General features: G+C 42.0%; 1 protein-coding gene across 2 annotated transcripts in view; it reads left to right on the forward strand.

The window, feature by feature from the left end:
* Nucleotides 1-13,897, forward strand: part of SAMD12 (sterile alpha motif domain containing 12) — a 260,704-nt gene that overhangs the window by 87,881 nt on the left and 158,926 nt on the right. The gene's annotated exons all lie outside the window — the stretch shown is intronic.

Genomic DNA, 13,897 nt, shown 5'->3' on the forward strand with positions numbered 1-13,897 from the left:
CATTGCAAATTTTCAGCAGAATACACCAACTTGTATCAGGCTTAGCGAGCTGACTGTTTCCATGACTCAGAAAAAAATAACTTTGAAAGGGATAATTCAGTGGGGAAAAGAGAAGGTGGGGATGAGCACTCTTCAGAACTGGGTGTTGCTAGACTGTCAACCCATATACTTATCATCTGCAGCAGGCTGAAACCCGTAATTCCAATCTTCAGGAATTTGGGGAAAAATCCTTGCAAATCAAAATATTTCAGGGACCAAAATTGTGAAACTTCATTTCAACCTGATGGAAAAGTTTATTTCAACAAGGCTGATGTTTTTTCCTTAAAGACTCAACCTGTAATGTTTATAAGTTTATAATACAGCAAATTTAAAACGTTTGAACAATTATGTCGTGCTAAGACATAATAGTTTAACTGTTTTGAATTTTTTTATATTTTAAATCGACTTTTTTTTTTTAGTAATTTTATAAACTGAGTTTGAAGTTGATATATGGTGGTTATCTTCCATCTTGGACACCACCCCCTGTAAACAGGGCAACCCCACCTCAGTTTCACTCTCCTTTTGTTCTGTAGTGGTTTTATCTCTGCCACTCTTGTGAGCCCCTCAGTCAACCCTAGCTGGGCACTTAGTCAATTTCCCCATTGACACCTTTAGACTGATACAGCAGCAAATTAAAGCTTAGCAAAATAGTTTATTAGGTGAGCTTTCGTGGGACAGACCCACTTCTTCAGACCATAGCCAGACCAGAACAGACTCAATATTTAAGACACAGAGAACCAAAAACAGTAAGCAAGGAGGACAAATCAGAAAAAGATAATCAAGGTGAGCAAATCAGAGTGGAGGGGTGGGGAGGAAGATCAAGAATTAGATTGAGTCAAGTATGCAGACGAGCCCCTATAGTGACTCAGAAAGTTCCCATCACGATTTAAACCATGTGTTAATGTTCCGAATTTGAATATAAATGTCAGTTCAAATTATATTATAAATTAAATATATTAAATATACATAATATAAATCATTATATTCAAATTCGGAACATTAACACATGGTTTAAATCGTGATGGGAACTTTCTGAGTCACTATAGGGGCTCGTCTGCATACTTGACTCAATCTAATTCTTGATCTTCCTCCCCACCCCTCCACTCTGATTTGCTCACCTTGATTATCTTTTTCTGATTTGTCCTCCTTGCTTACTGTTTTTGGTTCTCTGTGTCTTAAATATTGAGTCTGTTCTGGTCTGGCTATGGTCTGAAGAAGTGGGTCTGTCCCACGAAAGCTCACCTAATAAACTATTTTGCTAAGCTTTAAAGTGCTACTTGACTGCTTTTTGTTTTGATAGTGTATAGACTAGCATGGCTTACTCTCTGTGACTAAGCAGCAAATTAGTATGCCATGTGATCACTATTTTAATTAGTAATTGTTGCTTTGGTAATTTGTGTTCTGATTAGTTTGGTAACTGATAACTCATTTCTAATTGTTTGTAAGTGGTTTGGTAACTAGTATTTTCCAGTTATAATTGGTGGAACGTTAAGTAGAAGGAAACCCGAGCAGCCAGGCTGCCTTCTTTCCTATGGAGCAGCATTTCCCAAAGTGTGGTCCTTGGCCTAGTACTGGTCCTTGGAAAAAAAATACTGGTCCTTAGAAAATATACACGATCCTTTTAATTTGGTATATTTCATATTTCCCCATGTAATTAAGATAATAACAATAAGTTAGGCACGCAAGTATTTTATATCAAGATTTATATTATTATGTACTATTATTGTGAATACATAATAAACAGTGAAAATGTATTCATTTTTCATTTTTTTAATATATTTATATTTCTGGGCTGCAAAAACGGTACTGGAAAAAAATGGGCTCTAACTATATAAATTTGGGGAAACCAGCTATGGAACTTTTAAATGCAGCGGAATCAACATTTTTTCACTGAAAATTGTTCCATCACAAAATTTTTGGCTGGTTCTATTGTCAATATTTCAGAAAATTTCCAGGAACAGTTTCCCAAATCATGACCCCTTTTTTGGGCTCATCCATTCTACTAGGCACTAAAACCACACCAGTTATAAGCTGAAAGTGGCTGTTTTTCCCTTTTTATAAAACAGTGTTTGTTTTTATGACTTCTAAGCAATTAAAAGAAGCATGTGATCATGAAAATGAATATTAATTAAAAACTAAAACCAAAAGCTTAATTTGAATGGGGTTGGAGCATGTGACTCAAAAGGTCCAGGGACTGGGCTTTGCAGCAAGACTGGGGACTGGTGAATAATGGTGGGCAGCCATGGAGAAAGCAGGAATAGGTGGGATTTGGACCAACAGTATTTCACCCTTACTGATAAGGGAAGCAGGCTGACAGATTCTTGCAGCCTAAGCTGCATTAGCTTTGCAGCTTGGATTCCCCTCTCCCATTCAAAGTGCTTTGTCCCCAAGAGGTTCTTTGGGTGTTGAGTTGTGGATTAGTTAGTTAAAGCCTGTTACGACTGCTGTCATATAGGGCAGCAACGAAGGTCCTCCGCTTCTCTCTGTCTTTGGCTGTTTTCTCCAGTGTGTCCCAGTTGTAGTTCATTCTCTTCATGTCTGCCACAACAGTGCACTGCCATGTTGTCTTTGGCCTTTCACAATTCCATCATCCTTCAGGCGTCCAGCAAAGTATTATATTTACAATGGTGCCTGCCTCCGTTCTCATCATGTGCCCTATCCATCTCCAGCATCTCCTCATGATAATAGTGGTCACGTCCTCCTGATGGCATCGCAGGAGCAGGTCATGGCTGGAGATTGTCCTCAGTCAAAACATGCGAAGCATCTTGTGAAGGCTGGTGTTGTGAAGAGACAAGAGCTTGGCAATGTCGCACTCTGTCACCCACCAGCACTCTGAGTCGAATAGTAGCGTTGATATGACACAGCTCAGGTGCAGCTTAAGCTTGGTGTGGACACTGTACTGTGTAGATTTCCCTACATTGTTCATACTTCTGAGGACATTTCTGGCCTAGTTTAGTCTGCTCTGGATGTAGTTCTTGGTGCCTCCATCATAGAGGATTATGAGTTGTGAGGAGCAAGGATAAATCTTGATGTCACTCCCCATCTTTTATAGGATTCTCCAGCTTGCTGGAAACTCAGCATGTGACATGAGGGGCCTGCCCCCAATAGCCAGCTGTTCTTCATTGCCTATATGCCCCCTCTGAGGAAACTTGCTTGTGTAGAGTTTCTGTTCTAGTGGATTCTTCCATTGGTAGATGTTGATGACAGCAATTAACACTGTGTGGCTTTTCGACTGCTGTACCTGTATGGCTGGTTTTGGAGAATTTCCAGCATCCACACTTCATACCTTAGAACAGGAGTGAGCAAAGTTTTTACTTTGAGTCCCACTTCTCATCCCGGCAGTTAGCAGGGCAACCCCAACCTGTCTAATGTAATCCAAACTGATGGAAATTTCTGTTCTGTTCATATGAAAAAAAGAAAAAAACCAACCCCTTTTAGCACATATAAGAAAGTATGAAGAATGTAAAAGCTTTATTAATCAGTATATAAATGTGAATACACAGGCATAAAAACAGTAGTGTATTTCAATATTTTTAATGAGTTGGAAGACCATGAGACCCAGCAGCGAATTGTGCTGTGCCCCCCTTATAAAATTTCATGCCCCCCAAGGGGGTCTCTCCACACTTTGCACATCTTTGCCTTAGAAACTTACACATAGCAAGATTCATTACTTCACATACAATCCAGCAAGATAGTAATGTTCAACAGCTCAAGACTTTTAGAATGGTCCCTCACAAGGCTTATTTTGTACAAAATGTGTATGACAGTGGTGAATAAGTGGGTGCCAGGGTGTTGCACTGGGACATAGAGTCACAGTAGCCTTTTACACCCACTTCACATTGATGTAAAGCACAACACAAGTTGCAGGGCAATAGAGGATCAGGATTCTTTTACAAAAAGGCTTGAAAGCACAAATGGAAATATTGGGAGGGGGATTCTATAAGAGTGAGGTGGGTCAGTTACCCTTCTGTTACAGAGCCCAAACCCCAATGACCGATGACAATAGAGGATTTGGTTTGCATTGATTTTTAAAGGGAGATGGACTGGGTCCAGGGTGAATAAACAACTATCCTTGGAAAACCCTACTAGTCTGGTGACAGCATAGTAAGGAATATGCTTAAATAACTACTTGTTAATGGGTTTTATATTTTTAAGAAACCTTCCACTTTTTTTTTTTTTTTTTTTGCACAGAGCCCCTTAAGTGTGCTATATGTATCACTTTGGAGCAAGAACTTTAATGCTATGATCATTAAACAAACCTCATTCTGTCAAAGTAATACACACGAGGCACCTAGGCCCAAGTGAAATAATTTGATTTGGAAGCACTTGAAAGGACACAAGCCTCCTTTTAAAAATTGAACAGGAGACAGTGTAACACTTTCTTTAAAAAGGAAGAAAAGACTAGAATTTGTTCATATGTGCAAAAATATAGTGCTGCAAGTCACCTTTTGAAACTTTGGTTAATGCTATACTATCAGGTTAACTCTGCAATCCTACCTTCTGCTGTTATAAAATACTCATAAATCTGTGGTGTTGTTTTTTTTTTTGTTTTGGTTTTGCTTTTTGTAGTATGAGGAGATGTAAATTGTCCACTTGAATGCCCAATGTTTAAAGAAATACCTTTGTGGAAGTATGGTCATGTGGTTATTGTTCTGCATTGGAATTCTGCTTTAGACTTCACTTAAGATCTTAAACAAGACAGTTAAGGTATATCTACGCTGCAGAGAGACACCTGCCACTGGCCTCTGTCAGCTGACTTGGCCTTCTGGAGTTTGGGCTAAGGAGGTGTTTAATTGTGATGAATATATTCAGGCTCTGTTTGGAGCACAGGCTTTGGGGCACTCCCACTTCACTCACTACAATTTTATAGTCCCTTAGCTTGAGCCACGTGAACCCAAGCCAAATGGCATGAGCTTGCCATGGGTATATAACTGCAGTCTCCCAGTAACTCAGATACTCCATCTGTACAATGGGGATATTTCCTTTTCTCCCAGAGGTTTTGGCAGGATGAATCCATTCATCTTTGTGAGATGGCCTTGTTACCATGTTACCATGTCAAGGAAAGCTCTTGGGTTTGTTTGGCCCAATTTATTCTTTACAAATCCATGCTGAGTGTTACTTATCTTCTAGAGTGTTTGCAAAAGTTGATCACTTAACTCTTTGCTGTTATTTTTCCATGAACATGAACTCTGAGCCCACTTCCTGAGGTATTTCTCCCGAGTTACCAAACATGAAATGGACATGAACAAGCATTTGAAGAAGAAAAAATAGTTATGGATCTTTCATAGCTTTTGTTCTTTGGGGTGTGATATTCATATCAATTCCACAATGCCCACCCCTGCCCCACTGTCAGAGTAACTTCCAAGAAGGAACCGAGAAGTTGCAAAGCTTGTGCATCGCTTATTCTGGTACACAGGTATTTTTTTTTGTGGGGGGGTGTCTTTTTTTTGAGTCAGAGCTTGGCACTTGCTAAGTTTACTTTTAAAACACTTCTCAGATTCTACTCTTATATTTGTAATCATTTTTGTTTCTATTATCTCTGCTCAGTACCACTTAAATTCCTGTTCTTTATTAATAAACTTCTTGTTTTATTATAATTTCATCTCAGTGCTGTTGTGGGTCTATCCCACGAAAGCTCATCACCAAATAAATCGTTTTGTTACATTTCTGATGTTTTGTTTTGACTGAATACAGACTAACGTGGCTACCTCTCTGTTACTACAATGAGGAGAACATTCTCAGTGAAGCCAACTGTTTGATGTTTATTCTATCTCTTTGAAATCAACAGAGGTGGCATTTTTATGGGCATTTAGTGGCAGATGCTAGATGTTGCAGAGGAACAATCTTCCAGGGTTTCTGCAAACTGGGAGTACCAAGTTACCTTCCAGGCAGTTAAGAGACTGGCATTCCCCATATTGCTCTTGTTTCCCAGGGTTGGCTGGGTTGACTCACAGGCTGGAGTGTCAGGGAGCAGACCTATTGTTTTAGCAGCAGCAAGTTTCTCTCAATGAGGAAGAGGGGTAAGTAGGTGACTTACAGTTCTAGATCCCCTGAGAAAGTGTCACATAAATGAAAGATGTTTATAAGAGCTGGGTATCACTAAGTCTCAGGATCAAAGAGATTCCAGTTCACGTATCTATTTGGGCTGGAAGGGACTGATGTACCTGAATGTTCAAACCATATTAAATCCTGCCATCTGTGCTTCTCCATAGTATTTGACTGTTACTGGATGATCAGTAAACTTCCCTTCTGCTTCTATCACCTGCAGTTTGGTAGGAATCCACTTCCATTACTTCTGTATCTTTCCTAATAGATAAGTGCCATAGGCAGTCTGAGCACCTCTAGCAATATCAATTCCACAAACTCCTTTGCTAGCTTGTTATGTAGCCAAACTGATCTTACACATTTTCTTCCTACTTTAACCTAATATATTTTTTGCTGCAGATTGAATGCATTGCTGCTTGTTTTGACCTTCAGAGTGATGATTGGTTTCTGTCATTTTTTAAAATAAGATTTATTGAGCACCCAAAATGAGCTAGGTTCTTTATAGGCATTAAAAATAGAACCGGTTCTTGCCCTAAAGGTCATAAAGGCAGTAGGAGCTGGAAGTACTGGGAACCCCTGAGACTCTGTTCTTCTGTGTGCAGACATAACCTAAGAGAACAGGGAAAGAGCTGAGGTGGGGGAGGGGTTGGGGGAAAAAGACCAATATGGGGAATGAGCTACAGTAGTCATAGATGCAGGAGAATGAGTATAATGTTTGAGTGTTGTGAAAGTGTTTTAATATGAATCCAAAGTGAATGCAGTTAGGTATTTTGAATGGAGTAGAAGGAGGAGATTGATGGAAATGGTAGGGAGGAGATGAGTTAATATGAGGAAAACCATGAGGAACATGTTAAGAAGATCACTGAGAAGGAAGGAAAGGGTTGATAGGAACATGGAGGGTAGAGAGAGGGAAGCCAACATCAGAAGGATTGGGAAGGAAGAAGTAGGGGCAATCAATTGGTAAATCAATTCAATTTGTGGAATCAATCATGACAGGAAAAAATGGTCAAGTTCTGCACACAGCAAAGGGCTTTGGGGGATCTCGAGGCCCCACCAGTGCAACTCCTATTGCTACCATCTGTCTTCTCTCTCTGCACCTGGAGACTTGCTCTTCTGGTCAGCCTGGATGGCAAAGGAGGACCACAAGAGCTTCTTGTGCCCCCAAAAGAGGGGGTAAGGTCCATGAAATTACAGGTCAGAAGAGAGAAACCCAAGCTCATCCTATCATTTTTGGCCATTACAAAACAGGGAGAGTAGCTACAAAATCACGCCTGTAGGACTGCCATTTCAAACTGCTCCAGGGTAGTTATGACATGACACTGTTAATACCAAATTAGTGTGTGACATTGTTTTGGTAGTCTGAGCCCAGTTTCCAATGGACTGTGCTCATCAAAACTTCTACCACCCCTTTGGCTGTCTGAACTTAGACTCCCAGTCAGATGAGATGAGGTGTATTAGCAGAAAACTATGGACTCTTTTGCTGACACTATCAAAACAAAAGAGCAGTCAAGTAGCACTTTAAAAACTAACAAAATAATTTATTAAGTGGTGAGCTTTCGTGGGACGGACCCACTTCTTCAGACCATAGCCCTACCAGAACAGACTCAATATTTAAGGCACAGAGAACCAAAAAAGTAATCAAGGTTGACAAATCAGAAAAAAATTATCAAGGTGAGCAAATCAGAGAGTAGAAGGGCAGAAGGGGTGGGGGGAGTCAAGAATTAGATTAAGCCAAGTATGCAAAAGAGCCCCTATAATGACCCAGAAAATTCACATCTTGGTTCAAACCATGTGTTAATGTGTTGAATTTGAATATAAGAGTTCAGCAGCCTCTCTTTGTAGACTGTTGTGAAAATTCCTCTTCATTAAAACGTAGACTCCCATGAAAGCTCACCACCTAATAAATTATTTTCTTAGTCTTTAAAGTGCTACTTGACTGCTTTTTTATTTTGATACTATACAGACTAACACGGCTTACTCTCTGTTACTATTCATTTTGCTGACACTGTTCACACTACATTTTTAAGTTATATTTTCTGCAAAGAGAAACAACAGTTCTTATGCTGGACATATCCCTTTGATCTTTTCTCACAGATTTTTCATTTTTCCAAACCCCTGTAGCTGTTGTAGCATTCCTGTCTTGTAGTTCTCTTGTGTGTCCTGGAATACAAAATCGTCTTTGTATGCACAGGAGAAAGAGAGAGAGAGTCAGAGAGTGACTTTAATATCAAACCAACCAACCCCCATTGTACTCAGGCCTGACTGTTCCAGATAAAAAAAAATTACCAGTGCCAAGTTCAGTTGAATAATTATCTGGCTTGTTTAGCACATGATAGGCCTTTAATACACTCACATTTAGTACTTCCCTTCCTCTCAACCCCTCTTGTTTGGCAGAAAATACATAGAAGTGCCTTCAGTTTAGCACAGTCTGTGTAATACCCCCACAACCATCTCCTTCACTGTGGTGAAAAGTTAAACCATAACATCCCCCATCTTTTTTGCTCCCCTGTATTTGTGAAGCCTTGGCCAGCTCAGCTTTTCTGTAGGGTGGGCTGTTGAATTGATAGACTGCTTCCATCTGATAGTAAAGTCATTGTTTCTTTCTGGAAGGAGATTTCACTTTCGTGCTAGGATAAGATCAGTTTTATTTGCAGGAGCCTCTGGGGCTATAATGCTAGTGTGGGAACATGAGGTACAAAAGAGTTTTCTCTGTTTTGTGTTTCTCATTTGGAGGCTGCTCAAACTTTTTCAAAATGTGGAACACATCAGAGAGTGATTGTCTCATGGGTCATCAACCTGTCTGTCTGCATAATCTCTGGCAACTCAAGCAATTTTGTTTTACATGGAATTGGAATCTTAGGAAAGTATTTAATGTAATTTTAGCTTAGTGCAGTGTAATTTGGACATTGGAAACGGGGGAGAGCCAGTACTTTATGACTAGCCAGGTGACGTGGTTGAAAATTTCCCACTGAAACTGTTCATGACTAAAGCAATATTTCACAAAAAGTTTGTCTTAAGCCCTCATTTACTTTCATGGGCTAGGGTCCCCATCTGGATTCCGTCTGTTATGATTCACCATGTCCAGGGACTCCAATGACGTACCACTTCCCCTCAACGAGAGGGATGGAAATCATGGTGTCTCATGGGAGATGTAGTCTGATCGGGAAGTCCTACCTAAAGTGAGGAATGGGAGCATTGGACAACCAAATTGTAACTCCCATGAGGCACTGCAGTGGTATTTTCAAATAAAAACATAAGGTTTTGACTTTTTGCTGGATAGTGGAAATTTCCCATGGAGAAATTTTTCAGCAACATGGATTTAAAAAAACCCAAAAAACAAATACAAACTCAATTTTTCTACAAACCCCGCCCCCCATTTTTTTCAACTACCTCTCTTAGCAGGGTCTCTTGTCGGATCATCAGCAAATGGAGGAGTGATGGCCCAGTTATGGTGGAGAGATGTATTCAGTCTTAACAGATGACAAAAGAATGGGTCCAGCTCACAAGTAAACTGGTGGGAAATGCCCAAGCCTTTTGTTTAGTAGCCCTCCAGATAAAGTAACCCTGCCATCAGCCCTCCAATGTGCTATGTTCAGCTCTTGCACAAAAATTCATCTCTTGACCATAGTGTTTGAATGTCAGTCATTAGTATTCTAATGTTGGCTAGTGCCCGGCCTGTAACCTAACCTTTTTCAGAAATGTCCTGAAGTCGATGTTTACACTGCAGTTAAAAACCTACAGCAGGCCCATGGCAGCTGACTCAGGCTTGTGGGGCTGAAGTTCAGAGGCTGCTTAATTGTGGTGTAGACATTAGGACTCAGCCAGGACCCTGTGAGGTGGGAGGGTCACTGAGCTCTGGCTGCAGTGTGAGCCCGAACATCTACATAACAATTAAACTGCCCTTTATCTCAAGCCCACGTAAACAGGCACAGACAGGCCAGCCACAGATATCCAATTGCAGTGTAGCTATAGGACAAGAAAATGGCAGCAGGCCAAATACACCTCTCTTTGATACCTGCCTACACTTGGGAGCCTGACTGGTTGGATGCTAGACCTAGAATCAGCATAGGAACGTTATTGGTCACAGTGATGTTTGATCATATCTAGCTATGGGGCTTAGATCAAATATCCTTCCTGGGAGTTAATTTTTCAACTGCTTTTATAATTGTTAATCATGCAACATTACTTAAAACCACTTTGGGACATGGCAGGGAGGAACAGAGAACGCTCCAGTGATTTTACCCATTCCTTTCAGAGGTCCGGGGGAGGAAGAGGGGTGGTTTTGTTAAACTATTTCCCACCTGCTGTTCAGTCCTTCCAGATTCCATTTCTCCCCACAATCCTCTGGTACAGGTAAAGTGAACAAAGTGAGGGCAATTTTGGAAGCTTTTGGCTTCACTATCACTTATATGTTGCAACTTCTCTTTATGTCTGCTCACTGGAGTCAGGATGAATAATTTCTGTGCTTCTGCTTTGTCCAGCAGTTGACCCCAAGTGGCTGGGGGGTTATAATGGAAATAATACTGATTGCAAGGGGGAGGTCCTCTGTGGAAGACGTAGAGTGTGTATCAGCAAGCTCAACTGAGGAAGCCTGCTGGCTTACTTTGAAATGGATTCCAGTGTCTTACTAGACTCACCTTCACACTGATTCCCATGTAACACTCAATCTAGTGGCCAGTTCACTTCTGAATGAGGCATGTGCAGGGTGTTGGTTACTACCTACAAAGTCTTAAATAGTTGAGATCCCCATTACCTCAGAGCTTAATTCTTCTGTACTTCCTCTCTGTGTACATTTAGCAAGGCAAGATATGCAGATTATTCTAAGTAGCAGCTGAGTCCTACTATTGAGACTGGTATGTATGACTCACTTCGTTAGCCGTTACCTGCAGGCCTGGAATACTTTGTCATTTAGCCCAAGGCTAAATTTTCCTAATTCTTTATTTTGAAATGTGTGCTGTTGCAGGAGAGAAGTAAAAGGCATTCTCAGTTTGTGGAGGCAGTTCTGTGTACTATATAAAGTGTGCTCAGATAACCTGCAACAAGGGGGAATTAATTCTTTATAAATGCTTTTTCATGGGGGTTTCTGCTCACTGCTGTGGCGGCATCTTGCATTCACATCTGGGGATTAGCTCTACCAGTCTGATTCTCCCAACTTCAGTTATTTGCCCTGTCTGTCTCCCTCTTCCTTTCTGTATTTGATTGCTCCCTCTTTGTAACTCAGGGTTATTTCCCTTCATGGCTTGGCCCTCCAGCCAAGTCGCTATAGTTCCTCCTTCTGAAATATAAAAGTCTCATTGGACTGGCTGACCAAATGTTCTTCCCAGCAGTCCTCCATTTCAAGGCAATGCAGGGTATATGTGTGTGTGTGTGGCAGGTACAGGACCCCCATCCCAGTCACCACTCTGGGTTTTGGCACTGGGATCCTCTTATTAGCAGCCAAATTCTGTCCCCACCATAAGTCTTGCTTCCATTTCCATTGGCCTTTCCTTACCTCTGCCAGCGTCTTGCTCCCCCTCTCCTCTGGTAGCCCTTCCCTCGGGGCTGGGATCTCAGGGTTTCACTTCTCCATCTGAGTTTCCACCTTTCCCTTTCTAAGCCCAGAGAGCTACTGCAAGCTTCCACGCAGCAGTCCCTGCCTTTTCTTTCTTCCTTTTCCTATCTGTTTTCTGGGGCAGCAACCTCAGCAAGTGAGGCTGTGGCTACCACCTGCCAGAGTTTTCACATAAGTGAAAACCTACATTCTGTCACCCTGTCCTACAGCCTTAAAAAGGTAAAGTAATGTTCTTATACTACCCTATGTTCCTGACAGTGGCGCACCCAGGATGGGACAAGTGGGTGGTCCCTGACTTCAGGTTGGCAGGCAGTGATGGGGCCACCTCTCCCTGCTCCCCTTGCTGGCCATCGAGAAGAAAGGGATAGATACACTGACCATGTTTGCCTTGCACTCTGTGTCCAGCGCTTGGGGCTTGCCACGCTCTGCCTGTGAGGTGCAGGCTTGGCTGGAGGACAGGATGGAGAGGGACAAGCCTCCATGTTCAGACAGGAGCAGAGCCAGGACTGGGGGGTGGCTGGGCCTTGATCGTAAGGGAGTGGCCACGGCCCGTCCATGGCTACACCCCTGGTTTTGGTGCAGTCAACAACCCTTTGAGACCATAGGTTTTCACCTTGAGGCCTTTCAGTCTTTCATAAATAATCTTTCTAGCTGAATAATTCTCCCTTCAGTGCTACAGCAAATGCATAACTGCTTCTTGGGCTGTGCATGTGTCACACAAGCTGTCGTGGTGTTTGTTGAGTAAATATAAATTGCCGTTCAGGTCACAGTGACCTGTTAACACTCTAAATATAGTTACTTCACTACTTCCATAGCTATTACGTGTACCATTATACTCAAGTGCAGGACATGTTTCATGGAACCTTTTTCCTTTTTTCTCTTTGGTCCATAGCTCTTGCTCTTATTCTCTCTTAACCAAACTTTTGAAGTCCTGTTTATTCAGAGGGATCTGTCTATGAATCACCTCATTTTCAAGGTGTTTTTTCCTGCTTTGTCTTCCATTTTGTTGTCTAGAATCTTGACCTGTGCCAGAATTCACAGTATTACAGTATGTATGTCAAATTGTCCGATCTCTGTAGTTAAGAACAATATTTTGTGGCAGAGTGCATGGCTATGCCACAGGTTACAGCAGTGCGGATGCACCAATAATGCTGTACCATTGTAAGCTCTCTAACATAGCCACTGTAAGCCGAGGGGAGAAGACTCTCCCATTGGTTTAATCCCTCCAGCTCCCAAGAGCAATAGAGAAGCATTGAAGGTTAGAGTTGGCAGAGACCTCAGGAGGTCAACTAATCTGACTCCCCCGATTGTAGCAGGACCAATTCCAATTAAATCTTCCCAGCCAGGGCTTTGTAAGGAAGGGCTTTAAAAAACTCTGTGGATGGAGAAGATAGCAGCATCCACACTGTCACTTACGTTGGTATATCTTGTGTTTCTTGGGGGTGGTTTATCACCCCTGCCAAGCGACATAAGTTGTGCCAACATTATCTGTAGTGTAGACATAGCCTAAATCATTCCTGCTTTCTGAGGCTCACTTTCTAATTGCCATTAAGCTGGTTAACGAATCAGATAGGATAAGTCATAATGGGACATACATCCCTTACAAAGGTCAGTTCCAGAAGTATGCTCATCATTGCAGCATTATGATGGCCAGAAAGTTGTATAGCGTCATAGATCTCTTAATTCCAAACTTGGGGATGCAGAAAGCCATTCCCACTCTGTGCTGTCATCTCTAGAGCTGTCAGCATAGGTGCTGACTCCGTGCACCCCTGGGGCAGGAGGGAAATGGTGAGTGTTCAGCACCCACTGGCAGCTCCATTGATAGCTCCTCCCTTCCCCTCCCAATGTCTCCCGTCTGCCATGGTCAGCTGCTCAGCTGTGTGTAGGAGGTGCTGGGTGCAGTGGAAGGAACAGAAACGGGAAGAGACATGGTGGATTGCGGGGTTGGGTCTGAGTCCAGCCCCTCCCCTCCCCTGAGAAATTACAAAATTGGTGCCTCTGGGCTGCCATATGGAGTAGATAATACTGACCCCATTTGCCATGTATAGACTCATAAGTCATAGCTATGGTATTTGACAGGTCTGCTCTTCCATTTGTAGCCCCTTCCAGCTGCAAACTTCTTGACTTTATACCAGCCCTGCCTGCTCATGTCCAGTGGCACTCTGTCCTCAATCAGTGCTTTCTTATTAGGCTTCATAGCCCTTTCCAAGCCACACTAGCTCTTTCTAATATGTGATAATAGTACCACTAACCCATCACATG

Source organism: Carettochelys insculpta, chromosome 2 (assembly GCF_033958435.1).
Source record: "Carettochelys insculpta isolate YL-2023 chromosome 2, ASM3395843v1, whole genome shotgun sequence".
Taxonomy (NCBI): Eukaryota; Metazoa; Chordata; order Testudines; family Carettochelyidae; genus Carettochelys; species Carettochelys insculpta.